At 36.7% G+C, this 27,847-nt stretch overlaps 2 pseudogenes; one reads left to right on the forward strand and one right to left on the reverse strand.

Annotated features, from left to right (window-relative positions):
* Nucleotides 1-3,676: 3,676 nt before the first annotated feature.
* On the reverse strand, nucleotides 3,677-4,454 carry LOC114008745 (nibrin pseudogene; annotated as a pseudogene).
* Nucleotides 4,455-11,520: 7,066 nt separating this feature from the next.
* Nucleotides 11,521-25,277, forward strand: LOC106735411 (nucleolin-like; annotated as a pseudogene).
* The last annotated feature ends 2,570 nt before the right edge of the window (nucleotides 25,278-27,847 follow it).

Raw genomic sequence — 27,847 nt, forward strand, 5'->3', positions numbered from 1 at the left:
TCCTGGAAATTCATTGCAATCAATATACAACTGTAACTTATTTTTAAATGAGTATCCATTTTTTTTTTTTTTAGATGCAATGTTTCCTTAAGAACTACAACCTACAAGACGTTATGGGGCTGCTAGAGGCAGCTAGGGAAGAGTGCAAAGCCATAAATCCCAAGAAATTAGAGCATTTCAAATGCAAAAGGGAGCTTAAAAAAATAAACAATGAAAAATATCCCCTAGTTGGGGCAAGTCAAAAGTATCCTGGGTTAAAAACCATTCCTATAGAAGAAAGTTGACTTAGAAAGGATAAGGATAAAGACATGGCAAAACAAATCCCTATCCCAAGAAATAGTAATAATAATAATATCTAGAAAGTATGAGGAATATTTTAAAAGAGCATGTGAAATAGGTATTATGAACTCTATGTAGGGAACCAGCAGTTAGCGTAATGGATATGTCGCCGGACTCCACGTAGTCGACCGCGGTTCGCGTCCCAGACCCGGTGGCTTAAAACTCATGCAGGGCACGTGTGCGTGCGTGCCCAAGATTCCGAGAGGAGAATGGAGGAGAAGGGATTGCGGCGTGACCATCCCCCCTGGGGGGTGATTTCTCACTTTCTGTCTCTCTGTCTCTCTCTGTCTGTCTGGCGAGTGCATGTGCCCTATAGCAAAAAAATCTCTCCAAAAAAAAAAAAGAAAAAAAAAGTCTATGTATAGATTTCAAAACTGTTTTGCACCAAAAGAAACTCACACTTTATTTTTGCTTTCCACAAACTTTTTGAAGTCCCCTTTTATTGAAACTCTTACTTATCAGGCATTATTCTATGTTGACCTGGTGGGTTTTGCTTTCTGCCTCTTGGAAATGAGCTACCATATAAGAAGTATGCTTATACCTGAGACTACTATGGAGTGAGAAGCCCAAGCCATGCAGAGAAGCCCTAGAAGATGAGAGGTCAGAGTAAACAAGAGAGAGAGAACATTTACAAGAAGCACAAAGTATCCAGATATACAAGTGAAAAAACTTACTACTTCATCTCTTGGGATCCTTGCTTTTAGGATGCTCCTTCCTCTCAGTAGCTGTCAGCATGTTTTAAGAAGCTAAAGACACTTAGAGGGGCCATTGTAGGCACTCCATTCTACAGTGCATACTGTTGTCCCAAGTGACAGAAACAACAATTACCTGTAGTGTGCATGACACATCTTGGACGTTGAGTTCTATAATGTCTTCATAACCCACATTAGATTGAAGCTTTATGAAAGAGTCCAAGTAAGATTCTCTAGTTTAGTCAGGTCAGCCCACAGAATTCTGAGAGAAAAACCTAATTGTATTAAGTCGCCAAGATTTGGTATGGCTTGTTAGGAAGTAATAAATACCAGAAAAAACTTCCTCAGGTGTTGTATCTCCTGTTGTTTAAGTTCTACTTAAAGTTAAGAAAAGAAACACTCTTTTAAAAATTCGAGGCCAGAATTTGTTGAATATTATTTTGTGCCAAGTACTTTGTTACACATGCATCATTTTATTTAATATCCCTTTTATTTAATACAGTGAACAATTTTATTGAGGTAGCTACCTCTGTTTTAGAGTGAAGAAACAAAAGTTACAGAACTTAAGTAACTTGCCCAAAGTCACACAATTAGAAAGCAGTAGACCACTATTTTGGTCTGATGTTAAGCTGATATTTTTAACTGATATATTATCTTACCTCTCTGATATAATTTGTTTATCAATTCCAGAAACTGAAATAATATCGGTTAGAATAAGATTATTGTAAAATATCAACTTCCTGACAGATAGGTATCTTATTCTTCCTTGCACATCTTATAAAATTGTGTCATATGTACTACAAACAATAAGTATTGAACTGAATAAGTTTTTCAAATTGTTTTCATTGTATTACAAAAATTTAGGCTATGAAATATTTATAACTCGAATATTTTCTATCCACTATATTTATATATGCCAGTTAGCCTTAAGTAAATGTTTTGCTATAAACATTTTTCCATGGTTTCTTTTTAAAATCTTCAGTTTTATTCTCCTTTTTTACATTGGGATTATATCTAAAGAGATTATTAACAAGAGATCCTTTTTATGCATGTTGACCTTGCACCTCCTTTTTCTGCCTTAACCACCCTTCTAGTTCTGTATTCTTTTGAGTATGATATGCTATTAGATCTGATCCTCCAGTGATGTGTGATAGTTTTCCTGCTCCAGGATATGGAAACCTTTAAAATTCTTGAAAGTCTTTAGTTGACCATAATTATTATGTATGCCAGATGTATTTCTAGTAGTAGAGTTTAAACCACCAAAGATGTAAATTCATTCACTAGTACCTTTCTTGGAAGTAGCTCAGTATCAACATGAAGTTTGTCATTTATAGATACTTCTTTGGTTAACCATAGTCATTCTTATTTTGAGCTCCCATTTCTTTCCCCTAGTACCTTTCTTGGAAGTAGCTCAGTATCAGCATGAAGTTTGTCGTTTATAGATACTTCTTTGGTTAACCATAGTAATTCTTATTTTGAGCTCCCATTTCTTCCCAATTTCATTTCTTCCCATTCATTGAGATAACATTTTTTCCCAATTCCATTTTCTTGAAATACTTTACTATTTTCTGGTACTGTTTCATCACTGAAAATGTTATTTGTTTCTACAATATATCCACCGTTGCTTTTTTCTTTCATTTTCTTTTTAAAATTATTATTTATACATTTATTTTTATTTTTTGCTAAAGGACATGTGCACTTTCCAGAGAGACAGAGAGACAGAAAGATAGAAAGCAAGAAAATCACCCCCCTCCCATGGGGGATGACCATACCACAATCTCTTCTCTTCTCTTCTCCTCTTGGGATCTTGAGCACATGTGCACATGTGCTTGGTGTGAGTTTTAAGGTACTGGCTCTAGTATTCGAACTACAGTTGACTATGTGGGAATCCAGCTTCATAACCATTACCCAACTGCTGATCCCATTCCTCTTGTTTAGGAATTTTCATTTCAATTTCTAACTCTGGTATTATGTTCCTGAATAACTCTCCCAATTTTCCATCTTCTATGGCCAAATAATCAATTTCTTAATTATTATTATTATTATTTTGACTTTGGATTTTTTTGTAAAAAAAATATATTGGCAAGATATTTTATACTGTATTTTAAGTCTGTATCTGCAAATCAGTTGACTGAATTTTTATCCATGGATTCATTCTGAGATATGTTCCTTATTTTCCACAGTGATAGTGTAGAAGGCTGTGTTCCTTCTAAAAGAGAATAAGACATGTCTATTCTTATTGATTTAGATGAATATAGTTTTTTTGTAAAAAAAATATATTGGCAAGATATTTTATACTGTATTTTAAGTCTGTATCTGCAAATCAGTTGACTGAATTTTTATCCATGGATTCATTCTGAGATATGTTCCTTATTTTCCACAGTGATAGTGTAGAAGGCTGTGTTCCTTCTAAAAGAGAATAAGACATGTCTATTCTTATTGATTTAGATGAAGATAGTTCTTGATTTTCTTCATCCCTTTCCTTTTTCTTTATAGCTGGCTGAAAGCAATTTTTGATGGAGTCGGTGTGCTGCTGCTGAGAAGTCCAATTTTTACTTTTATTGACACCTGGCAATTTTGATGGTGAAAGTTGATAGTTTGGGATTTTCATCCTGGCCATAGTTATTGAAACTATATTTTATGGATTAGAGGTTGATTGGTGGGGTTCCGTTAGAACACGTGTTTCTTGAGGAAGCATTCTGAATTTTTTTTCCATTCTGAAGATTTTGTCCTGGAGTCCTTATCTTTAATTCTTTATTGGGCTGGCCCTGAGGATCACAGTAATTCTCTGCTGTCATGAAAATAGCTGCCATTCCAATTTCTGCTTCAGGAATAGGTCTAAGATCCTCCCTTGGAGCATGTCCATGAATGGAGTAAATCCATTTTTTTTTTTTTTGAGAGTCAGGGATTAAGATTACACATGTTATTCCTGCATCAACAACACAAATTCCAGGAGCTGAAAAGAAGCCATCTTCTTTGTTTTCTTCTATTGTCAAACTAATTTCTCCACCTCCAGAAACAACTCCTGAACTTAATGTCTTATGCTGTTTGGCATTTAAAAATGCAAATACTTCCTCTTAGAAAAAAAAAATTAAATTATCCTGACAGAGCAACAATTTTGCTTCTAATAGCTGGTTCACCCATAGGTAAGTAAAATCTTCTTTGATTTTTGGAGACCCTTTCTTAGACTAACCTGCTTTTTGCCATAGGGTGGGCACCACGACATCCTAGACTAACCTGCTTTTTCATATGCAGTAAAAGATTGTGGTTTCACAGTTGAAATCCACAAATGAGTGCACATATTGGTTTTATGGTTACTTTAACTGATATCATGACAAGGTGAGAACTTTCTTCTGTCCAGTTTGCAGTAAGTCCTCCAAATAATAGTACAGCTTGGCTTAAAGCAGTTTTTCCCAGAGACATCTGAATTTACTTTCAAACACTGCAAAGGTAACTCTATCTCTTTCCCAAGTTTGGGAAAGTTCATTCTGTATGTTTCTGCCTCAACAAAGTTATCATACTTAGAAATTATCTTTTATCGTCAATATAGGGGTTTCATATGTTTAACTCAGGTTGTTTTCAGAAAAGCTAGCAGTTAACGCAGCATGATTTTGACTAATTGAGCTATAATCTTCGATTAGAGTGGGGCAATTTTCCCTCCAATAATACACTCAACACCAATCAATAGTCCCTATGGTTCTCCTTGGACCAGGCTTGCAGCAGAGAGTAGCTTCCACCTCGGTCTGGCTCCACAGTACTACGGGTAGATCTGTCTGACTGATGAACTGAATTTTCAAAGTCTCACATCATTTTATATTCACATAGCATCCAGGAACAGACACAAGATAAAAAAGCAGACAAGTACAATTATTAGATGGAAATAATCATGATTATCATAACATTGTCAACAACATTTCTACTGTAGAAAGATAAAAAAAAAAAATCCATTGTGGCTGGCCCTTTAATTTGGCCACACTTAAAGAATTTAGAAGTTAGGTTTAGTGGCTGCTTTCCTAGTGACTATCAGTAAGTTGGCATTTAGACCCTGTCCTACCAGCCTGTGTTAGGTCATCTCTTTGTTCTCAAAGGGACAGCACTTACTGCTTCTTGAATCATCTCTGAACTTTTTGGTTGTCCACCTGTTTTCATTTAGGTTTGTTTAAAGAATTTCCTTTGCCCTCTGCCCTGACTCGTCATCATTTTCTGTGGAAATTCCAGCTGTCCTTTCACATGTGGTTTAAGTGCCTCTTGTTTTAGAAAGCTTTCCCCAAATGTCCGAATAAAAACAACCACTCCCATGTCAGAGTTCTTCTATTATTTGTAGTCTCCTCAATATTTGTTTTTCATCCTGCATTGTACTCTAGTAATTCCCCCATTACACTGTCAGCTCATTAAGGACACGCTTTATTCATCGTTATAGCCCACAAGGACTATAACACACTTATTCCCTTGAATGTTGTGAGTACATATTAAATGTTGAATAGACTTAAATTTTTTGTGAGTTTTATATTTGCATAAAGTATTAAGACAAAAAAGTCAACCTAAAAATGTTGTCCAAAGACAGTGAAGAGATGCCTTATAAGGTGAAAAGGGCAGATGTAAACAAAGTCTAATTCCTTGGAGAAAGGAGGAAACCAAAGAAATGTATGACTCTGTACATGAGTAGTCAAATCATTATTGTCAGTACTTTTGGATAGAATTCATCACCCACAAATTACTAAAAGAGAGAGAGAGATAGAGAGAGAGAGAGATAGCATAGAAATAATAAGCGTATCAAAATTATTATGTATAGGAAAGAAGATGTGTATTTTTCAAGAGTACTATAAAGTAATTTCTTTTCTTTAAATGGATCATCTGTTTTGATTCTATTTCTATCACTCCTTCCAGACTAAATTTAAACATTCAATAACAAAGCAGAAGCTACCATTTTCGAGGAATAAATTGCATCAATAGTTTTATGATTTTTCAGATTGCTTGCATCGGTCTTTTTTTGACTGTACAGCCATAAAATCAACACCATCCACCACCACCCATCCTCCTATAGATGCTCTTTTCCCAAGTCCCATAGTCTCCTGTTTTATCCCTATACTCCTACGTCTTTAGATAATATATCTATCCACAGTAACTATTTTTACTTACTACTGTTCTGGATTTAATTTGTCCTTCCTCCGAGTACTTCAGGTTGTGACTGTTTTTGAAGACTGAGCCTTTAAAAAGATGATTCAATTCAAATAGAGCCACTATGGCAACCAGTCTGACTGCCTTCCTTCTTATAAAAATAATTCAATCCAATTAGTGTTTATGAAGGGAACCAGCAGTTAGCGTAATGGCTATGTCGCTGGACTCCCACGTAGTCGACCGCGGTTCGCGTCCCGGACCCGGTGGCTTAAAACTCACGCCGGGCGCGTGTGCGAACGTGCCCAAGATCCCAAGAGGAGAATGGAGGAGAAGGGATTGCGGCGTGACCATCCCCCCTGGGGGGTGATTTCTCGCTTTCTGTCTCTGTGTCTCTCTCTGTCTGTCTGGCGAGCGCACGCGCCCTATAGTGAAAAAAAAAATAGTGTTTATGAAGAAGAAAACTGGGCACACAAAGAAACATTAGGAGATAAAGACTTTAGTTCCAACACTATTGGACACACAAAAAAACACCAGGGGTGCTCATAAGCAGGAGGATGACCATGCAAAGAGGCAGCAAGAGGGCAGCTGTTGGCAAGCTAAGGAGAGAGGCCTGGAACAGGGTCCTCCATTATGGTTCTCGGAGGACACTCAACCAGAATCTTAATCCAGCCTCTAGAACTGTACAAAGAGGAATTTCCATTGGTTAATCCTCCCAGCCTGTGGCAATTTATTGTGACATCCCTAACAAACTAATGCACTACACATAGGCTCCTGGGTAAAAGAATATTACTGATTATAGAACATATCTATTAAAGTAAATTTTTAAAAAAAAATAATATTAGATTTATTTAATTATCAATAGTTCTGTCTCTACAGTAAGAGAAAAAATTTATTAGTAACTACTACAGACCTTGTTGTAGTGCTATTGGAAAAATTAAGCGGAGCACCTGTCAAAACAGTTGTGTATTTGCGATTTTCAAATGTATTTCTTCCATGAGAGAGACAGAAATGGAGAGACAACCCGAGGGTCTTCATATCACAATCTACCGTAAGCCTCAAGAGAAAGCACCACAAATGGGGTTTTCACACTGTGATCTAGCCTCAGTCTCAGTCAGTCCCGATCATGGATACATGTGCCTGGTATACTAAAGGAGGCCTTCAAACATGAGCCCAGAACCTTCCCTTATAGGTCAGCCTTTCCAAGTGTCATGTTTTACTACTGAGTCACTCTCCTACCTCTACTCACAATTTTTTTGTTAGAAGGTGCATGTGCTTGCCACACACACATACCACACACACACACACACACACACACACACACACACGCACGGGATGGGGGGGAGAATGAGAAAACACCACACAATAGGGTATGGTCATGCCACAATCCCTTCTTCTCTGTTTCTTTATCCTGTAGGGATTTGGAACATGCATGCACATGTTTTACATGCAGCCAAGGCTAGCATGCACACTATGTGGTTGGCCATGTGGGATCTAGCTCCCTCAACCACTAAGCCACAGTGCTAGCCCTTTTACTCATAGATTTTCAATGTACATTTATCTCACCATGTTTTCTCTGTACTGAGTGTAAGACTCACATGTGATGGGAGGGATACAAATCCTAGATTCTGAGACAAGGCACAGACAAAAGTTTTCATAGTTAATTTATAATTTCCTGATTAAAGTGAGATATATCTCTCAAATACTGAATTTTAAAAATATGTTCCCATCACAATTCTGTCTGCACTCCTGTGAATTTTATTAATCTTTGACGGATTTTTAGATCCTCAAGTGAGATGAATACAAGCCCTGTCTGGTGCTTGAAAAGCCAGCACAAAATTGAGATAGAAATTCCCATAAAAGTAGTTGGCATAAAAACCAAAAGAAAAAAACTATAAACACATAAATAGCATTGACCCTCAAGGTTATTCTTTCTGTTTTATGTTACATTTAATTTCCTTCTAATTTAATTCTAGATTCACCACTTGAGGTCATTCTTCACCTTGACTTTAGTTCCATGATGACATAAAGATATCCTAGCATTTTATTACCCCAGCATATTATCTTTAAACCTTGATGAGCACTAAAATTTTCAATGTTTCTTCTTCAAAATTCCTGAAATACATGTTGAGACCCACAGTAACAAGATTTTGTTTCCTCTTTCTATCACTTTTCCTTCTAAATGTGCTTTATACAGCTTGGAATGGAGAAGACATAAACTAAAAAATATTCTCGAAATAAAAGTTGGTCTTCTGAGTTTTGATAGATTGTCTACTTTGATGCACCTGTCAACTCTTACTGTATTATGAAATATTTAATAGATATATTCACTCAAATAATTTTTTTTTTTTTTGCTCACAAATGCATCTAGTAGGCAGCCACGTGGCCGTGGTTCTCAGGAGAGCTCAGTCACAAGGACTCTATCGCCCTGTGGAGAGAATCAGGTTACACGGAAGATACTCTGTGGTGCCTGTGCTCTGCAAAAGAGGCCATATTGCCTTGACATCCATATCAACACTGTCACACACTCTTCACTTCTGGGGCTGGAAACAGTGCCACTATTAACTATGGGTGCATCTTCAACCTTTCTGATGCCTGCCATTTCACTGCAGAGTAAACCATTTCAAGGCCAGATTATGGCACAACAGTGACACACCAAATAACATGAGAAATAACATGGATTTTCCTCCCATAATCTCCCTGATTATGCTGGGTACGTATGTGTGTGCCCATGGTCCTGCCTAACTGTGACTGAGAGTGGATCTTGCTATAGTGACCCTACTGGGGGATGCCCTTCTCCCCTCTGTCTCTCTCAGAAGAAATAAACTTAAAAAAATAATAAATCTTTTCAACCTTGCCTCTTCTAGAATGTGCAAATATGTAGAAAACAATTAGCATATAGTCACCTACTGGGTGCAAAACCTTGTACTATGCCATTCATTTTAAATTAGATGTTGTAATCTCCATTTCATTCATAGAAGAGATTAAGCACAGAGAAGTTACAATTTTAGTCCTGACTCATATCCCATTTTTGACTGGATTCGATATCAATATCAATATGTCTCAGGCTCAGCAGGTGGCATGATGGTTAAGGTGGTAGATTCCCACATAGCTGACTGCAGTTCAAGTCCTGGACCCCACGGCTTAAAAATCACAACAAATAATTAGGTAAATAAATAAATAAATGTTAAAAAAGTATATGTTCCAACCATTTAAAGAAAATATCCTGCATATATGTGTACACCATTGTCTAATAGCCACAGAAGAAAGGGTCCTCAGGGAGGGTAAAAACTGACTCAGTGATTGTAAACATGTTACCTAATTTTTTATTTTTTTAAGAATTATTTGACTTAACTTTATTTATTATTATTATTATCATTATTATTTTCCAGTTTGATCAGAGAGAGACAGAGAGATAGAGAGAGAAAGTGAGAAAGCAAGCCACCAGGTCTGAGACTTGAACCGTGGTTGGCCATGTGGGAGTCCAGCGACTTTAAACACCATGCCACTTGCCAGCCCCTACCTAATTTATTATTATTATTTTTTTACAGTAATTGATTTAATTTAGCAGCTGGGCATTATTATTTTGCTATTTGCTAGTGACCTAATAGAAACAATGCTGCGAAGAGTTATGTTTTTAAGTTCACTGAGGTTCCCCATGTACAAAACCATAGCATGTTGCTATTTGAGCTTTGAGTGGTAGAGCATATTATTATGTTCCTTTGTTTCTCACCTCCTATGAGAACGTGGTGATTTGATTTGCTGTGAGCCTCAGAAAATCCATAGCATTTTATGCTCAGGGAGTACTGAACACAAATGCCCCATGAGATACAGATTTGTAATGCTATGTACTCTTTCTTTCATGCTGGCATCACATTTAGGCAGCTAATTTTCCATATAAAGCAAAAATACTGCCTTCTTTCTTTTCTCAGTCAAGAATAAAATTCTGCAACTTGCCCTAGTCACTCTCATTTTCTTAAATAGGGCCCTAAAGTATTTTACAATTACTTTATTAGTTGGAGACTATATCTAGCCTTAAAAGAATTCTAATGAAAAGAAAAAATTCTATTAAAATATTTTAACTAGTTTCAATTGGCCATATTACTGGCAATGGAAAAATCCCTAATGGATAAACCTTTTAAAGCTAATCTGCTTTAACACATTTTAAAACTGATTTGCCATTTGAGATTTAGGCGTTAGAATGCAGTGGGTTCCTCCCCCCCACCTTTTTACCTCTGTTTTTAAAGTTAATTTTCCTGAAATTTTGAAAATAAGATAACCCAATGATTTCCCCTAGAGTTGTATAAATGAGCTAAAAACATATTTCTGTATTCAAACTATCATACTAAAATACGCAAAAGAATAAAGTAAAAAAATGGGTATATTTGAGTGGATGGTGTTCTAACACTGCTTACACTGAAAGGATTACATCTACTTCAGGAGCGTCAAGTTTCCGACAGGCAGAGAATTCACGTAATTGTGTTGAGTTAGGATGACAAGGTGGAAGATGACTGGAACTAGTCAGATATAAGTTTAAATCCCAGCTTCACCATTTTCCAGCTTAGTGAACAGATTTCAGTTATTTCATCCTTATTGGCTTCTACTTCTTCATCTATGAAATTGTGATAATATTGCTCACTTTGGAGTGAGTATGAAATATGGCATCTGGCAGTGAAGGTATTCAATACCTATACCTCTGGTAGCTATCAATAGGTATTTCAACACACCATTTTAACAATCATCAATGTAATCCTGAGAAAAACAGTTTTCCAAATTCAAAGCTACTTCAGAAACTCTTTAAGTATTGTATTTGATTTCTGGTTGGTAGTTCTCTTCTAGACACTAAATTGAATGTTTAGGCAAAATATGAGCCTCATAAGCTATGAATATTTACATTAATGGGCTAATTATGCTGTATTGAGGTTTTGTTAAGAGCCTGAGAAACATGATATTATGAAGCTTCTGGCTGTTCATGTTTTAAGAAGATAGTCTTCTAATTATATTAAAGTAAATGGAAGAAATGATGGATTTTTATCCTCTTTCATCTCTCCCAATATATGGGAAGTTGTGTATACTGTAAACTCTCTGTAACTCTTTTCATTTACTTATTTTTTTTTATCCTTAGAGATTTTTACTCAAGCACTTACTAGAGAGAGAGAAAAAGTTAGAAATCCCCCCTCACAGGAGATGGCCTTACTGCAACCCCTTCTCTTCCATTCTCTTCTCAGGATTTTGGGCACTCTCACACACACATGCCCAGCATAATTTTCAGGTCACCATGTCCAGGACTTGAACCACGATTGACTATGTGGTAGTCCAGCACCTTAACTACTAGGCCACTTGCTGGCCCCAACTCTATTCTTTAAACCAGAACATGAAGGCAGTGATAATTCAGATCTGCGATAGTGGTAATTAAAGTATATTTAAAACCATACCTATACAATGGCTTAAATACCTTGGAGGCCATGCACTATCACTCCTAGTCAGAATTGTTCTGAATCAAGAGGCACAAATATTGAGGCTAGGAAAGGTAGTGCACATTCTAACACACATATTTGTTGTTCCTAGGGAATGTAACACTCAACACCATGGAGGAACAGATGGCAAAGAAAGCTTGCTTAAGTCCTTCCCTCCTGAGGACTGTGCTGTCTGCTAAAAATAACACAAAGTAGAATTTTAGGAAGCCAGATATTGTCCCCGAGAGAAGAAGCTCTTGAAGTCACACTGAAGGAGTGCGGGAAGGCCCTCATCTTTTCTAAAGCTTTTCCTGAGAGAGTCCCTAATTCTGCATTGCGGACTAGAGCGATCTGAAACATCAACAGGAATCGACCCCACGATGACTGAGGTAAATTCTCTCAAAGGCTCAGTGAAAAGAGAAAGTACTAGCACTCTATGATATTTTCGTCTCTTAGAAACTCGTTTTTATAAATCTCCATGAACAAACAACAAGCCATTTTAAATATAGTAGCACAGAAGGGAAGCCTCTAACTGGATTATCCATATAACATCTTTACGATGCTGAAAGGGAAAAAGAATGCTCTTACAGGCCAATTAGATCAGCACTTTGCATGCGTGACAGACTGATGTTTAACATTTGCAGCAATGAGGGAGAGAAGCAGAAACAAAATCATCCTATAAATAAACTGCTGAACTTTAGCATGTGCCATATTAAGAAATTTTCAATCTTCTTAACTCCGAAACTGTGTGCTTTGAATAGTATTTCTGTAGCATTTGGCACAATTGTGGGCATTAAACATAATCTACTCATTCATTCAGCAAACATTATTAAGTGCTATCAAATGCCAGAAACTTTGTCAAATACTGAAATCTGACAAAGACGAGCAGTCCAGAGCTGGTCCAAGAGCTCATTGTCTGGTAAAAGCAACTACAAGCTGGTGCGAATGGTTCTGACTATGAGTAGTTGTGAGATGAGGTTCAAGTGCCGAACTTTGTGAGTCAAATAATGCTCTCGCTTCTTTCTGCTTCATGGTGATCCCATGGTATTTCATTCTTTTTTTGTTTGCATTTGAAAAACATTATCTTACTTGAGAAAGGAGTGTTAAGTCCAACCACTGCCCCAGAAAACAGTAACTTTACTCAGGAGAACACATTGTTACCGTAACTCTCATCAACAGCATTTAGAAACTAGGCCAAAAAGATTACTGGTTTATATCAAAAAGTTGCAGCTGAGGCCAGCAGGTGACATGTGGTTAAGATGTTGGACTTCCACACGACCAACTGCAGTTTGAGTCCCAGACCTGGTAACTTGCTTTCTTATTCTCTCCCCTTCTCTTACTCCCCCACCTCTGTGAGAGCATTTGCCCTGTAACAAATTAAATAACAATAATAATAATGCATAAAATTAAATAAATAATTCTAAGCAAAAAGTTGCAGCTGTCAATTGTCAGTGGGCATTTTGCTATTAAAACTGGGTATTGTTGGTGACTAGTAGTTAGCATAATGGCTATGTCGTTGAACTTCCATGTAGTCGACCGCAGTTCAAGTCCTGGACCTGGTGGCTTAAACTCACGCTGGGCGCGTGTGCGTTCGTGCCTGAGATCCCAAGAGGAGAATGGAGGAGAAGGGATTGCGACGTGGCCATCCCCCCTGGGGGGTGATTTCTTGCTTTCTGTCTCTCTGTCTCTCTCTGTCTCTCTGGCAAACACACGTGCCCTATAGCAAAAATCTCTCCAAATAAATAAATAAGTAAATAAAATTAAAACAAATAAATAAAAAAAAAACCCTGGGTATTAAGAATTTGCATTTGTAAAATGGAGAGCACTTAAGCTAAATTAAAGAGTGAATTTCACAAGTAAAGTTCTATGAAGACAATTAGATTTACTTTTCAATTATTTCAGCACATGCACATACAAAATCTATGAGAGAGGTGAATATATTCAACCCAATTCAGGTGTAAATTTAATTAAACATTATTGCATTTGGATTCTCAGAGGAAGTGAGACAAACAGGCATTATTATTTTTCTCTCAAACCTGTTAACTTGCATCCTTTGTTCACTCTTGCTCTTTTTCTCTAGGCCAAGTGGTATCCTTTTCTTCTAAGTCAAAATTCTCTCACTTGTACTCTGATTTCACACCCTCTGGCATGACACTTATCTCTGGCTTTTCTTTATTTCCCACCCTACATTGATAAAATTGAATCCTTTTTTATGGGGATAGAGTTTCAGTATTTAAAAAAAATCTTTGCCAGATGATTCCAATATGCAATCAGGGCGAGAACACTTTCCTCTTTTGCGGGGGCACCTTACTTTATAGCTCTGCCTCTTCTCTAGTGTACCTTGTCAGAAAAATTATCCAAAACTAGAAGACATTGCACAAAATGAAGGTGGCACATCCTTTCACTATCACGTGGGAGCTAAAGCCACAAAAAGATTGTCTTGGAGGATGTACTTAATTCACCCTGTATATTTGCTGCTGATCAGAAGTGCAGTCTAAGACTCAGTGAAGGAAGGCATACTTTAATATGTAGTTTTATGTCCAGGGAGATACAAACATTTTTTTACTTGTAGATCTGTTAACACCAGTGATGTATAGTCTGTTGGACATTAAAGAATTTTATATCTAGCCCAGGAACTTATCCTAACATATCTTTATTAAATTGCCTATAAATTTCTTATCTTCTCACGTGCTAGAACAAATCACAATGTTATACTACTTTGCTCATTACTTAATGAATTAAATAAAAATCTTTAACTTTGTATTTGTCTGAGAGACAAAATTTTATGTTTTTGAAAGTCTTTCTTTTTTTTTTTTTTTTTCTCTATAGGGCACGTGCGCTCGCCAGAAAGAGAGGGATAGAAAGTGAGAAATCATCCCCCTAGGGGGGATGGTCACGCAGCAAACCCTTTTCCTCCATTCTCCTCTTGGGATCTTGGGCACGCACGTACATGCTCCCAGCGTGAGTTTAAACCACTGGGTCCGGGATGCGAACCACGGTTGACTATGTGGGAGTTCAGCAACATAGCCATTACACTAACTGCTGTTCCCATGGTTTTTAAAGTCTTTCAATGTCTTCCATTTCATAATTTTTCTGAAAGAACCTTTCAAAATGTCAATGTTTATAACATAAAAAAAAAAAGAAAATTTAATTCTCTTCTAGGACACTTTTAGGAACTTACTATCTTCCTCCTCTTCCTCATAAACTCTTGAGAGAATTGTCTACTGCCACTCTTTCTACTCTATTATTTCACTTGCCCTAAACCCATCCCGATCCAGCCTCTGCATCCATTGGATCACTGACATGGATCTTACCATAGTGACAGTCTCATTATTCTCCTTGTCTCTTAAGTCAATAGACTTATTTAACATTCTAGGTTTTTTCTGCCCTTAAAATGATCTTTTTTCCTGGGCCTCTGTGACGTTGCACTTTATTGAATTCATTCCTATCTCTCTGGCAATTACTCCTTTCTTGTCCTGTCAGTCTTTCTTTTTTTTTTTTTTTCGCTATAGGGCACGTGCGCTCGCCAGAAAGAGAGGGATAGAAAGTGAGAAATCATCCCCCTAGGGGGGATGGTCACGCAGCAAACCCTTTTCCTCCATTCTCCTCTTGGGATCTTGGGCACGCACGTACATGCTCCCAGCGTGAGTTTAAACCACTGGGTCCGGGATGCGAACCACGGTTGACTATGTGGGAGTTCAGCAACATAGCCATTACACTAACTGCTGTTCCCATGGTTTTTAAAGTCTTTCAATGTCTTCCATTTCATAATTTTTCTGAAAGAACCTTTCAAAATGTCAATGTTTATAACATAAAAAAAAAAAGAAAATTTAATTCTCTTCTAGGACACTTTTAGGAACTTACTATCTTCCTCCTCTTCCTCATAAACTCTTGAGAGAATTGTCTACTGCCACTCTTTCTACTCTATTATTTCACTTGCCCTAAACCCATCCCGATCCAGCCTCTGCATCCATTGGATCACTGACATGGATCTTACCATAGTGACAGTCTCATTATTCTCCTTGTCTCTTAAGTCAATAGACTTATTTAACATTCTAGGTTTTTTCTGCCCTTAAAATGATCTTTTTTCCTGGGCCTCTGTGACGTTGCACTTTATTGAATTCATTCCTATCTCTCTGGCAATTACTCCTTTCTTGTCCTGTCTTTGCATTCTCGCATCTATACATATGTATTTCCTAGGTATATATCATCTTTATGACTTCTATGTACATATTTATAACTTCTGTCAGTCTGTTTGTGCAGCTATAAGAGAATATCTAAAACCAGGAAACTTATAAAGATTAGAAATGTATTTACTGCAGTTCTAGAGGCTAAAATTCAAGATCGGGGCACTGAGAGTTTCAGTGTCTGATGAAAGTCCAGTCTCCACTTCCAGATGATGCATGGGAGGCTGTGTCCTTTAGAGAAGAGGAACTGTATCCTCAAATGTGGAAGGGCAAATAGAAGCCAAACTCCATTCATCAAGCCCTTTTGTAACAGCACTGATCTCTTCAAGAGAGTTCTGTCCTCATCTCCCAAAAGGTCCCATCTATGAACACCACTGCAGTGACGATTACGTTTCAATATAAATTTTTGGAAGGAACAAAAACATTCAAATCCCTAAAATGCCCAAATCTGTATCTCAAATTCAGACATTGACTTGTAAATTTCATGTATATATGAAATAGAGTATCAAGTGGTGCCTTTTCTTTTGTCTCAGAATTTTCTTTAGGACCCCAAAACTGTGACAAAGGATAATATCATAAATAAAAATGTCAGGTCATATATGCAAAACTTGCTAAAGGATAACACCATGCACAAAAACTGTAACTACTGACACACCTAGAGTGAAATGAAAAGAAAAATATCAGGATTTCTATAATAGAAATTATAATAGAAGGCAGAAATTCATTGGACAGGTTTGCTAGAGGATAGTATCCCAAACTTAAACCATAAAGAGAAAAGGGATATTTAATCATCTCAAACTGTGTTAGTCAGCTTATTTTGGTGTGAATTAGAATGCAGAAGATTATAGACCTATGCAATGCTAAGACACCAGAAAAAAACTTAGACATTTCTAGGAAAGGTTGACATTATCTTCTTGAGTTAAAAGGCAGAAGGACTGGTGACTGAACTTTGTTTGCAGAAATCTGAAGGCCAGATATACTCTAATGGGTACAAGTAAGGGACCCCCCACAAGGGAAGATTAGACATGGCTTTTCCTGTGGGCTAAAGGAACTTTTAAATGTACTCTGCCATGATGGGCTTTCTACAAAGAATGAGTTGATATGGAAGAGAAAAGGCTGGAATACACGACCAGATGTAGAAATTTATTGTATATGTGCACTGTGTATGTATGTAGGGAGAAGACAGGAAAGTCACAAGTGCACAGATAGAAGTTTTATTGCCAATATTAGGGAATTAGAAGTGGGACATGTCCAAGAAACAGGTTATATGATCCCACAAAACAGAACTGGTGTTTAGCCATCTGCCATGACCAGAGGTCATTAACATCAGATTAAAACACTATCAAATGAGGCTTGCAAATGGCATCGTGGTTACTTCGTTGGACTTCCACAAGGCCATCTGTGGTTTGAGTCCCAGGCATGGCAACTTAAAATTTACGCTGGGTGGATGTGTGTGTATACCCAAAATCTCGAGAGAAGAATGGAGGACAAGGGATTGTGATGTGACCATCCCCCTTGGGGGGCTGATTTCTAAATTTTTCTCTCGGTGTCTCTTCAGTGAGCACATAGACTGTATGGAAAAAAGAAGAAGAAAAAGTCTTAAAAAACCCAAAAAACAAAACAAAACAAAAACCACTATCAATCAATTAATGACATTTTTGCTCCTTGCTTTTTGTCCAGTTTTCCTCGGTTTCAATGCCAAACATATCCAGGTTCATTCTCTAACCCTCATTATTAATCACAAGTAGACTTTGCTGTTCAATATGCTAATTGAACTTTCAGTTCATAGATCACTTTAGCAGAAAAATAACATTGTTTTAAGAACTTGGTTTTACTTTCAGTAAACCCTTATACTGGATGAATTGAGGTAGAGGTAGAAGGGCAGATAGAAGCCAAACTCCCTTCATCAAGCCCTTTTGTAACATCATTAGTCTCTTCAAGAGAGTTCTATCCTCATCTCCCTAAAAGCCCCATCTTCTAACATTACTGCATTGAAGATTAAGTTTCAATATACATTTTGGAAGGGAAAAAAAAATCGAACCACAAAAATGCCAAAATCTGGATCTCAAATTAAGACATTTATTTGCAAATTCAATATATGAACTCATAGCTCAAATTAACTAAAATGTATATCCAGAATAAGGAAACATAAATATTATTATAAACAGATGAATGAAAAAGAAAACAAATTGGGAACCAGCAGTTAGTGTAATGGCTATGTCGCTGGGCTCCCATGTAGTCGATCGTGGTTTGCGTCCCAGACCCGGTGGCTTAAAACTCATGCCGGGCGCATGTGCATGCTTGCCCAAGATCCCAAGAGTTGAATGGAGGAGAAGGGATTGCGGTGTGACCATCCCCCCTGGGGGGGGTGATTTCTTGCTTTCTGTCTCTCTGTCTCTCTCTGTGTGGCTAGTGCAAACACCCTATAGCAAAAAAACCTCTCCAAAGAAAAAAAGAAAAAAAAAAAAGAAAATGAAAGCAAATGGAAAGAAACATTGATGATATAAATCTATCATAACTATGGCTGTAGGTCAACCGATTTGATTCATACATATGTCTAGCACTCCTATTAATGAACAAAGAAAAAAATATATTTCAATTTCATATGGAAAGAAAAGAAAGAAGTGATCTTAAAATAAAGTTACTAAAACATAATATTTAGAGGGGGCCAGCAGGTGGCATGGTGGTTAAGGTGCTAGATTCCCATATGGTCAACCATGGTTCAATCCCAGACCTGGTGGTTTGAAACTCATTGCTGGGTGAATGTACACATGTGCCCATAATCCTAAAAGGAGAATGGAGGAGAAGGGATTGTGGCATGACCACTCCTCCTGGTTGGGGGGGAGGACTTCTCTCTCTCTCTCTCTCTGTCTCTTTCTGTCTCTCTTCAGGGAGCACACACATCCTATGGAAAAAAATAAACCTAAAATTAAAGTCAACAAAACAAAACAAATTTATCTAAGTTCATGTATTTGAAAACTATAACTATAAAGAACTCAAAAAGGCATATAAAAAAGTAATTACTGCTAATGAGTCAAGAAGTACCTATGTTCATATAATGAAGCACAGTATTCAGATGAAGTCATTACTTTATTTAATTCTATGTAAGAACTTGACTAGCTTGGTTATTTCATGTTTTAGAAGTACAAAATTAGAAATTGTGACTATATGTAAAGCTAAACTGAGAATAATCTGCAAAAATAATGGTTGTGGGTTGGCATCAAACTGTTACAGAGAGTACACAGTATTATAAAGGGAAATTTATAATTTTCATTCTATACGCATTGATATTTTTAAATTTTTGCGATATACATTCTTTTTTGTACTTATTATTTAAAACAGAAAAATAAAAACTTGACATAAAAACAATCAAATACATTCTATTGAAAACAATGATTGTTTCAACCAAGTGAAAATATTAATATCAGTTAGGAGAAAAAAAAATCTTTTTAAGGGGAATTAATCATACAAGAGTATCAGCTCATATCATTCTGGTATACTGGTAGCTTAGTTTTTGTTGTCACATAAAACCAAGTGAACACCTTGTAAGAGAAATTATAAAGAACCCCCTACAACAATTATAATATGCAAGGCCTTACTAGGAGTGACTGAGGATTCTTCTTCCCAACAGAGTAAGACAAATTAATGGGAAAAACAAATCATTAGCATTGATAACAATGCAGTAATTTATAGAATCTTGCAATAAGAGTAGCTTTATTTAAAATTAGCTGCAGTTTGACCTTGGTATTTTACTTTTTTTTTTTTCTATAAAGATAAGCCATAAGCACACATTTGTAGAATCTGGGCAAGGACATACCTGCTAGTGTTTGATTGTACTTAGCAGGAGTGTTTTCTGACAATTGAATTTCTGTATTTCTTTAAGTATAACTACTTTATAAAAGGTTTCTGTAGAAACAGAGTATAAAAAGTAATCTGTTTTTCTTCTCTATAATAACATCTGTCAAGTAACAGCTTTCCTGTAGCCTAGAGCATTGCTGTAATATTAGCTAAATCTGTTTTCTGAGTTTGGGCAACATAAATTTGAGGAAGTAACAGTGACTTCCTAAATCTTGAGATCAGTAGGAAAAGATGGTTTGAGCAAGAAAGAGAAAAAGATATTAGTGTGCAAATTCAGGAAAAGTAAAACCCATAGAATGACAACAACAACAACAAAAACCCTGAAAGTCTAAAGCGAATTTTGTCTATGGTAGACACTTATCCTCATTAGATATCATAGCTAATGATTTTCTATTTTGCAAAGAGAAAAGCTAAATCTGCAAGAATTTCACCGAGGTAGAAGGAAACAATTAGCCATTAGAAAGTAATACTAGTTTAAAATTACTCTGACAGGTTAGAGTTGATAAAATTCCAAATTTTCTATTCTGGTTACATATAGGACTTAATCCCTTGTCTGAGAGACTAGTTATACAAAAATTATATTTTGAAAAGATGGCCCAAGAGATAAAGATAAGATTTGAAACTCAAAGTGAAAAATCTTTCATTTGGTCATCAAATAGGGTAGACTTAGAAAACCTGCAATCAACAAAATCTGCCATATCCTGTAGGAAGATTAAAAGTCTGGAGAATAAATGTGACAAATAAACTGATAAGACCACATGCAGATGCAGGATGAATACAATGAAAACTGAGTTGACGATCTCCATAGCTCTCTGATCTAACTGAAAATAGATCTTTTATAAACATTAAAGGATAATATATATTACAATTTTTATTCTATTTAAAAGCAATAGAATAATCACCATATTAAATAGTACATTTACAGTGAAACTTCATAGCAATATGTGAATGTTTATATGTGAACTTGCTTATATGAATACTAATGTGCATTTTTTAAGTTTTTAAAACTTCTTTATTTTTATAAATCAAAAATTACAGTTTTTTTTTGAGTGGTTTTTGCTATAAGGGCATGTGTGCTTGCCAGAGAGACAGAGACAGAAAGTGAGAAATCACCCCTGCCCAGGGAGGGGCTGACCATGCCACAATCCCATCTCCTCCATTCTCTTCTCAGGATCTTGGGCACACACACATGTGCGCCCAGTGTGAGTTTAAGCCACACAAGTCTGGGATTCGAACTGAAGTCACTTACATGGGAGTCCAGCAACATAGCCATTAAGCCAACTGCTGGTCCCCAGAATTTTTTTTAAACAGAGAACTTTACATTCGTTTGTCTGTTAAAGCTTCTTCCCTTTTCAACAGAAAGTAGCTGGCATGTGACTATGTTAAGATATGTAAAGCTGACTGGTGAGAAATACCATGAAATTTAAGAGCCATAATTCCAAAGGATTCCATGAGCAGATAGGTGGCTTTGCTTTAGGACTTTGGTTATTTCATGCTAGAACCTACAAGTTGCAATTCCCCACCTCGTCTTTGATTCTGACAACTGTTTCTACATTCTCTAGTTTGCTCCCTATTAGTTAGTGTCCCAGTTAGTTTAAATCAAACAGCTATCTCCGATAATATAATTCTTTAAGGGTAATGACGTGGAGCATCCTGGAACTTGTGAGCATCCTTAAGCAACCCAGGGCTGATAACTGCCTAAACTTTCTGTTCCCCTGCAAGCTATTCCTCCTCTGAACTGTTGAGTGGCCAGAGGCCTTATGTAGGATGAATTCCCTGCTTCTCTGCCAACTCTGTATTAGGGCAGACACTGTTTCTCTTCCCTGATAGGACACTCCAAGAATGCTGAAACTGCCCCTTCCCAATTCACGCATGAAAGACTGTGTCCAACTCTCATCCAGGGCCAGAGATTCAGAGTGTTAACTCCTCTGTGTCCACCAGTGTAATAAAGAGTTCTTTCTCTCCTGAGTGCCACTTTTCATTCCTCGGTGTCTGTTTTTCTGCAATAGTAACTGTATTACTCATTTTTCTTACACTGGCAGTTAAACCCTTAGTTGAAACCAGTAATCTTCCCAAGAGAAACCTGGACCCAGAATGTGAAATGTATTTATTTTGGCAGATGAATACTTATTTTTATTAATTCTGAGAATCTCAATATCTTACCTTTTGTTAGTTGTGCCTTGATAGCTCATTGACTCCCTTAATCTCCACCCCAGCCCAATTACTCATGTTTAAATAGGTAACATTTTTACAGAGATTTAATAAGCCATCTTAGAAAAATGAATGATTGAATAAATTCATATAACCTATATAATCATATTTTGAAATATCTTGAATTGTAGCATTTCAACTTTTTGAATTTAAATTACCTTTAGCATATTTTTAAAGTTTTTAAATAGTATGAAACAAGTATGAATAACAGGTAATCTTCCCTTTTAAAATAGAGCCCAGAAATTACTCTCATATATTTTTGTACTCATAGCTAATGCATATAAAATTTTATGTGTACATTAAAATAATTTTTCATTTTATACATATTATTTACATAATTCTATGCATTATGTAACTTTATTTTTATTTCAAAATAAATCTGGCAAATTATTTATATCATCACATATAGACCTTATTCATATCCACAACAGGACATCATTTCAATGTAGAAAATATATAATAGTTTTTGACCTGTACTTTTAGAATTAATATACAGGGAGAAAATGAGTAAGGCTTGCCAAAGTACAAAGTTGAAGTGTTCAAAAAGATTATTTCATAGTGCTCCAGTAACCATGAGTAACTGGGTAAAGATATTAAGAAAAAGAAAGAAAGAAAGTTCAGTGTTAAAATTCAAAAAGGAAATCAGACAGAAAGATCATTTTTATATTTGAATATAAAAATACAAAAATTTATTTGGTAGAAAGTACATTTCCGCTTTATGTTTTCCACTACTATTACTGTGACATGTAGTGAGGAAATGTATAAAACGTGACTGCTCAGAGATTAGGAGTAGGAAATTACTAATATTGGAAGGCCTAGTGGGAGGTAGAGGTCATAAGATCAAAGAACACATAGAGATCTGACAGAAGAGTGCTTTGATTTCAAGTCAACTAGCATTCTTCGAGTGATTACTCCCGGCAAGATGCTTACTTGCTTTTAACAGAGATAGACAACACTGCAACACAACATATGTTCAATCTCAGGTGAGTGATTACAGACTGTAATTGCTAAAGGAGTATGCTGAAAATATTAATACTACATATAGGTAGCTTCCTTCTTAGGCCAAGGGGAAGTGCTCGTTAATTTTCAGGGTTCTGATTCTGTAGCAGAGAATTTGGTGATACTAGGTGAGAGAGTATCCTCAGGATAGTAATCCTAAACAGGTTAATATGTTTCATATGTCTCAACAATTTGACTAACAATTACAGTATTGCTTTTCACCTCAGTCTTGAGCTCTCACTGGCCACTGAACATTGCGCTCTGGGATCTGCAGTGCTCACCGCGGCCATCGATATTGCTGGAGTTCCTTAAGACTCATGTGCACTCTCCCACCACACACTCTGCCATCGTAAGTAGCCATCACACTGAAGCTCACTAAGGCTGGTAAAAATCAAGGTGAACCCCCAAAATGACTCCTCCTCCAAAGGAAGTAGAAGAAGACAGTGAAGAGGAAATGTCAGAAGATGAAGATGATAGCAGTGAAGAGTTTATCATCCCTCAGAAAAAAAGGTAAGAAGGCTGCCACAACTCCAGGAAAGAAGGTGGTGTTTTCCCCAACTAAAAAGGTTGCAGTTGCCACACCTGCCAAGAAAGCAGCAGTCACTCCAGGCAAAAAGGCAGCTGCCATACCATCCAAAAAAGACTGTTCCATCAGCCAAAGCAGTCACAGCACCTGGCAAGAAGGGAGCCACACCGGGCAAAGCATTGGTAGCAACTCCTGGTAAGAAAGCTTTCACCCCAGCCAGAGGGACAAAGAATGGAAAGAATGCCAAGAAGGACGACAGCTATGAGAAAGAAGATGATGACAGTGAGGAAGATGATGAGGATGAGGATGAATTTGAGCCAGCAGTTATGAAAACAGAAGCTGCGACCCAGCCTCAGAGGAGGAGGATAAGGATGATGAGGAAGAAGATGAGGATGAGGACAAAGATGAGGAGGAGGAAGATGAGTCTAAAGAAGAAGCTATGGAGACCACATCAGCCAAAGAAAAGAAAACTCCTGCAAAAGCTACACCTGTGAAAGCCAAGACTGTGGCTGAAGATGAAGATGAGGATGATGAAGATGAGGATGATGAGAAAGATGATGAGGAGGAGTTCCTGGAAAATGAAAGAAGGAAATGACCAAACAGAAAGCAGCTCCTGAGGCCAAGAAACAGAAGGTGGAAACCACAGAACCAACTATATCTTTTCATCTATTTGTTGGAATCCTGAACAATAATAAATCTATTCCTAAATTAGAAACTAGTATTAGTGATGTTTTTGCTAAAAATGATCTTGCTGTTGTGGATGTCAGAATTGGTACATCTAGGAAGTTTGGCTATGTTGACTTTGAATCTGCTGATGATCTAGAAGAAGCTTTGGAACTCACTGATTTAGAAGTCTTTGGCACTGAAATTAAACTGGAAAAAAAAAAAGAGAAAAGACAATAAGAAAGACTGAAACGCAAGAACACTTTTTGCCAAAAATCTCCCCGACAAAATCACTCTAGATAAATTAAAAGAAGTATTCGAAGATGCCATGGAGATCAGAATAATAAGCAAAGATGGAAAAAGTAAAGGGATTGCCTATTTTGAATTTAAGACAGAAGCTGATGCAAAGAAAACATTCGAAGAAAAGCAAGGAACAGAGATTGATGGGTGGTCCATTTCTCTGTACTACACTGGAGAGAAAGGTCAAAATCAAGACTATAGAGATGGAAAGAATAGCACTTAGAGTGGTGAATCAAAAACTCTGGTTTTGAGCAACCTCTCCTACTATGTTACCAAAGAAATACTTCAGGAAGTATTTGAGAAGACAACTTTTATCAAAGTGCCTCAGAGCCAAAATGGCAAATCTAAAGGGTATGCATTTATAGAATGTGCTTCATTTCAAGATGCAAAAGAAGCTTTAAATTCCTGTTATAAAAGGGAAAATGAAAGCAGAGCAATCAGGCTGGAGTTGCAAGGACCCAGGGGATCACCTAATGCAAGAAGTCAGCCCTCCAAAACTCTGTTTGTCAAAGGTCTGTCTGAGGATACCACTGAAGAGACACTAAAGGAGTCTTTTGAGGGCTCTGTTCATGCAATAGTCACTGACTGGGAAACAGCATCCTCCAAAGGGTTTGGTTTTGTAGACTTCAACAGTGAGGAAGATGCCAAAGCTGCCAAGGAGGCCATGGAAGATGATGAAATTGATGGAAACAAAATTACCTTGGACTGGGCCAAGACTAAGGGTGAAGGTGGCTTCAGGGGTTGAGGAGTAGGCAGTGAAGGCTTTGGAGACCTAGGTGGAGGCAGAGGAGGCAGAGGTGTATTTGGTGGCAAAGGCCGAGGAGGCTTTGAAGGACGAGGTGACTTCCAAGGAGGCAGAGGAGGAGACTATAATCCACAAGGAAAGAAGATGATGTTAGAAATAATGTTTCAAGGGAGATACTCTTGTTGATTTTGACTGGATATTCATATCAACTTTTTGAAGAAATGAGCTGATAAAGCTAACCCTTGTCTGTATTTTTTGAATTTATATTGTTTCATCCCATGTACAAAATCATTTATTTCCTACAAACAGTTTTTTTTTTTTTTTCCTGTTAGATTATATTATAGTGGGAAGAGAGCATTGTTTGGGGTACCAGGTACACTTGAGTTAATATCTTTTCATTTATAGAGAGATTTTTGCTCTAGGGCATGTGCACTTGCCTGAGAGACAGAGAGAGACAAGAGACAGAAAGCAAGAAATCACTCCCCAAGGTGGAATGACCACACCTCAATCCCTTCTCCTCCATTCTCCTCTCGGGATCTTGGGCATATATACATATGTGCCTTGCTTGAGTTTTAAGTCAGCAGGTCTAGGACTCAAACTGTGGTCGACTATGTAGAAGTGCAGCAATGTAACTGTTACTCCATCTGCTGGTCCCCTCAGGTCATATCTTAATTCCTCTAGTCATTGGTTGAGCCATTTCCTTAAAGTTTCCCTTGGCTTCAGTTTTTCTCAGTGATGTTGTCATGAGTAAATAAGAAAATTTGGATAAAGGTTTTTTTAAAAATATGTTGAATCAAATACATATTTACTATCCATTATATTATCAACTATTAAACTGTATATTTATTAACTTATTATAATCAAATTTTTAAATATATTATATTATATTATATTATACTTATAATTAAATTAATATAGTCATTAAATTTATGTTTAATTTTATGTAATATTATACATATCATAATAATATGCTATATTATTATATCAATTAAATTATATAATTAATATATAACTAAAAAATATTATTTTTAAACTTTGAGTTCCATGCATGTTATATCTGGCATCCTAAAGAATAAGAAAGCAGATTTTACTTTTATAAATTATTCCACAAATACATTGCACCATAACATCCATTGTGTACCTATGGTATTAGAGAAAATTAATGAAGTTTTTAATTTGTTTATCTTTGTAGGTACTATATATCAGTAATTTTTTTGTATTTGTTGCTACTATCTTTTTAAAAATATTTTAAGAATTATTTATTTAATTATATTTTTCATCATTATGTGCACTCACCAGAGAATTCTACCCAAATTAATCTACATGTTTAATGCAATTCCAATCAAAATACCAGAAATATTCTTCACAGATCTAGAAAAGATGATCATAGAATTTGTCTGGAATCATAAAAGACCTCGTACTGCAAAAGCAATCCTGCGCAAGAAGAGTGTAGTGGGAGGCATATCACTCCCTGATCCCAAGATATACTATAAAGCTGTGATCATCAAAACAGCATGGTATTGGCACAAAAACAGACATGTGGACCAATGGAAGAGAATAGAGACCCCAGAAATAACCCCCAAAGCTTACAGGCAATTGATTTTTAACAAAGGATACCAATCAATCCATTGGGGGAAAAAATCTCTTTAGTAAATGGTGCTGGAAAAACTGGGTTTCCACTTGCAGAAAGATGAAACTGAACCCCCATCTTTCACCATCAACAAAAATCAACTCAAAATGGATCAAAGATCTGAACCTAAGACCTCAAACAATAAAACTACTGGTGGAAAATGCTGGGGAAACGCTGGGAGACATTGGAGTAGGCAAAGACTTCTTAAATAAGAATCCCAAAGCACAGGCAATAATCCCTAAAATAGACAAGTGGGACTATATCAGACTAAGAAGTTTCTGTACAGCAAAGGACAGTAACAAGTGTGAATCGACAACACTCAGAATGGGAAAATATTTTTGTTAAATATGCCTCAGACAAGGGACTGATAACCAGAATACACAGGGAACTCAAGTGTCTTATGCAAAAAAAAAATGATTAACTCAATTAATAAATGGGAAAATGAGCTAAACTGAAATCTCTCTAAGGAAGACATACGAACAGCCAAATAGCATATGAGGAAATGTTCAACATCCCTCATCATAAGGGAGATGCAGATAAAAACCACAATGAGATACCACCTAACCCCTGTCAGAATGGCAAAGATTAAAAATATAAAAACTGATATGGTGGGGATCTGGTGAAACAGGAACCCTCCTACACTGTTGGTGGGAATGTAAACTGGTTCATCCACTGTGTAGAACAATATGGAGGTTTCTCAAAGATCTACCTGTAGAACTACCATTTGATCCAGCAATCCAACTTCTGGGTATCTACCCAAAGGACAGGAGGATGCTCAGTCATAAAAGCGCTTGCACATCAATGTTTATTGCAGCATTATTCAAGATCGCCAAGACATGGAACCAACCTAAATGTCCACTAACATATGAATGGATTGAAAAAGTGTGGCATATATACTCTATGGAATAATACTCAGCCATAAAAATAACAAGACCCTGGCATTTTATAGAAAATGGTCAGATATGGAGGATCTATTGCTGAGTGAAATAAGCCAAGATATGAAATAAAGATATTGTATGTATCCACTTAATATATACCGACTATCCGCACTCTATGGTAGAGATAGAAATATTGGAGGACATAAAAGCAGTGTAAACAGTTAACGAGGATGAGACAGTGTGGAATG

The sequence above is a fragment of the Tupaia chinensis genome, unplaced genomic scaffold, assembly GCF_000334495.1.
Source record: "Tupaia chinensis unplaced genomic scaffold, TupChi_1.0 Scaffold000381_1, whole genome shotgun sequence".
Lineage (NCBI taxonomy): Eukaryota > Metazoa > Chordata > Mammalia > Scandentia > Tupaiidae > Tupaia > Tupaia belangeri.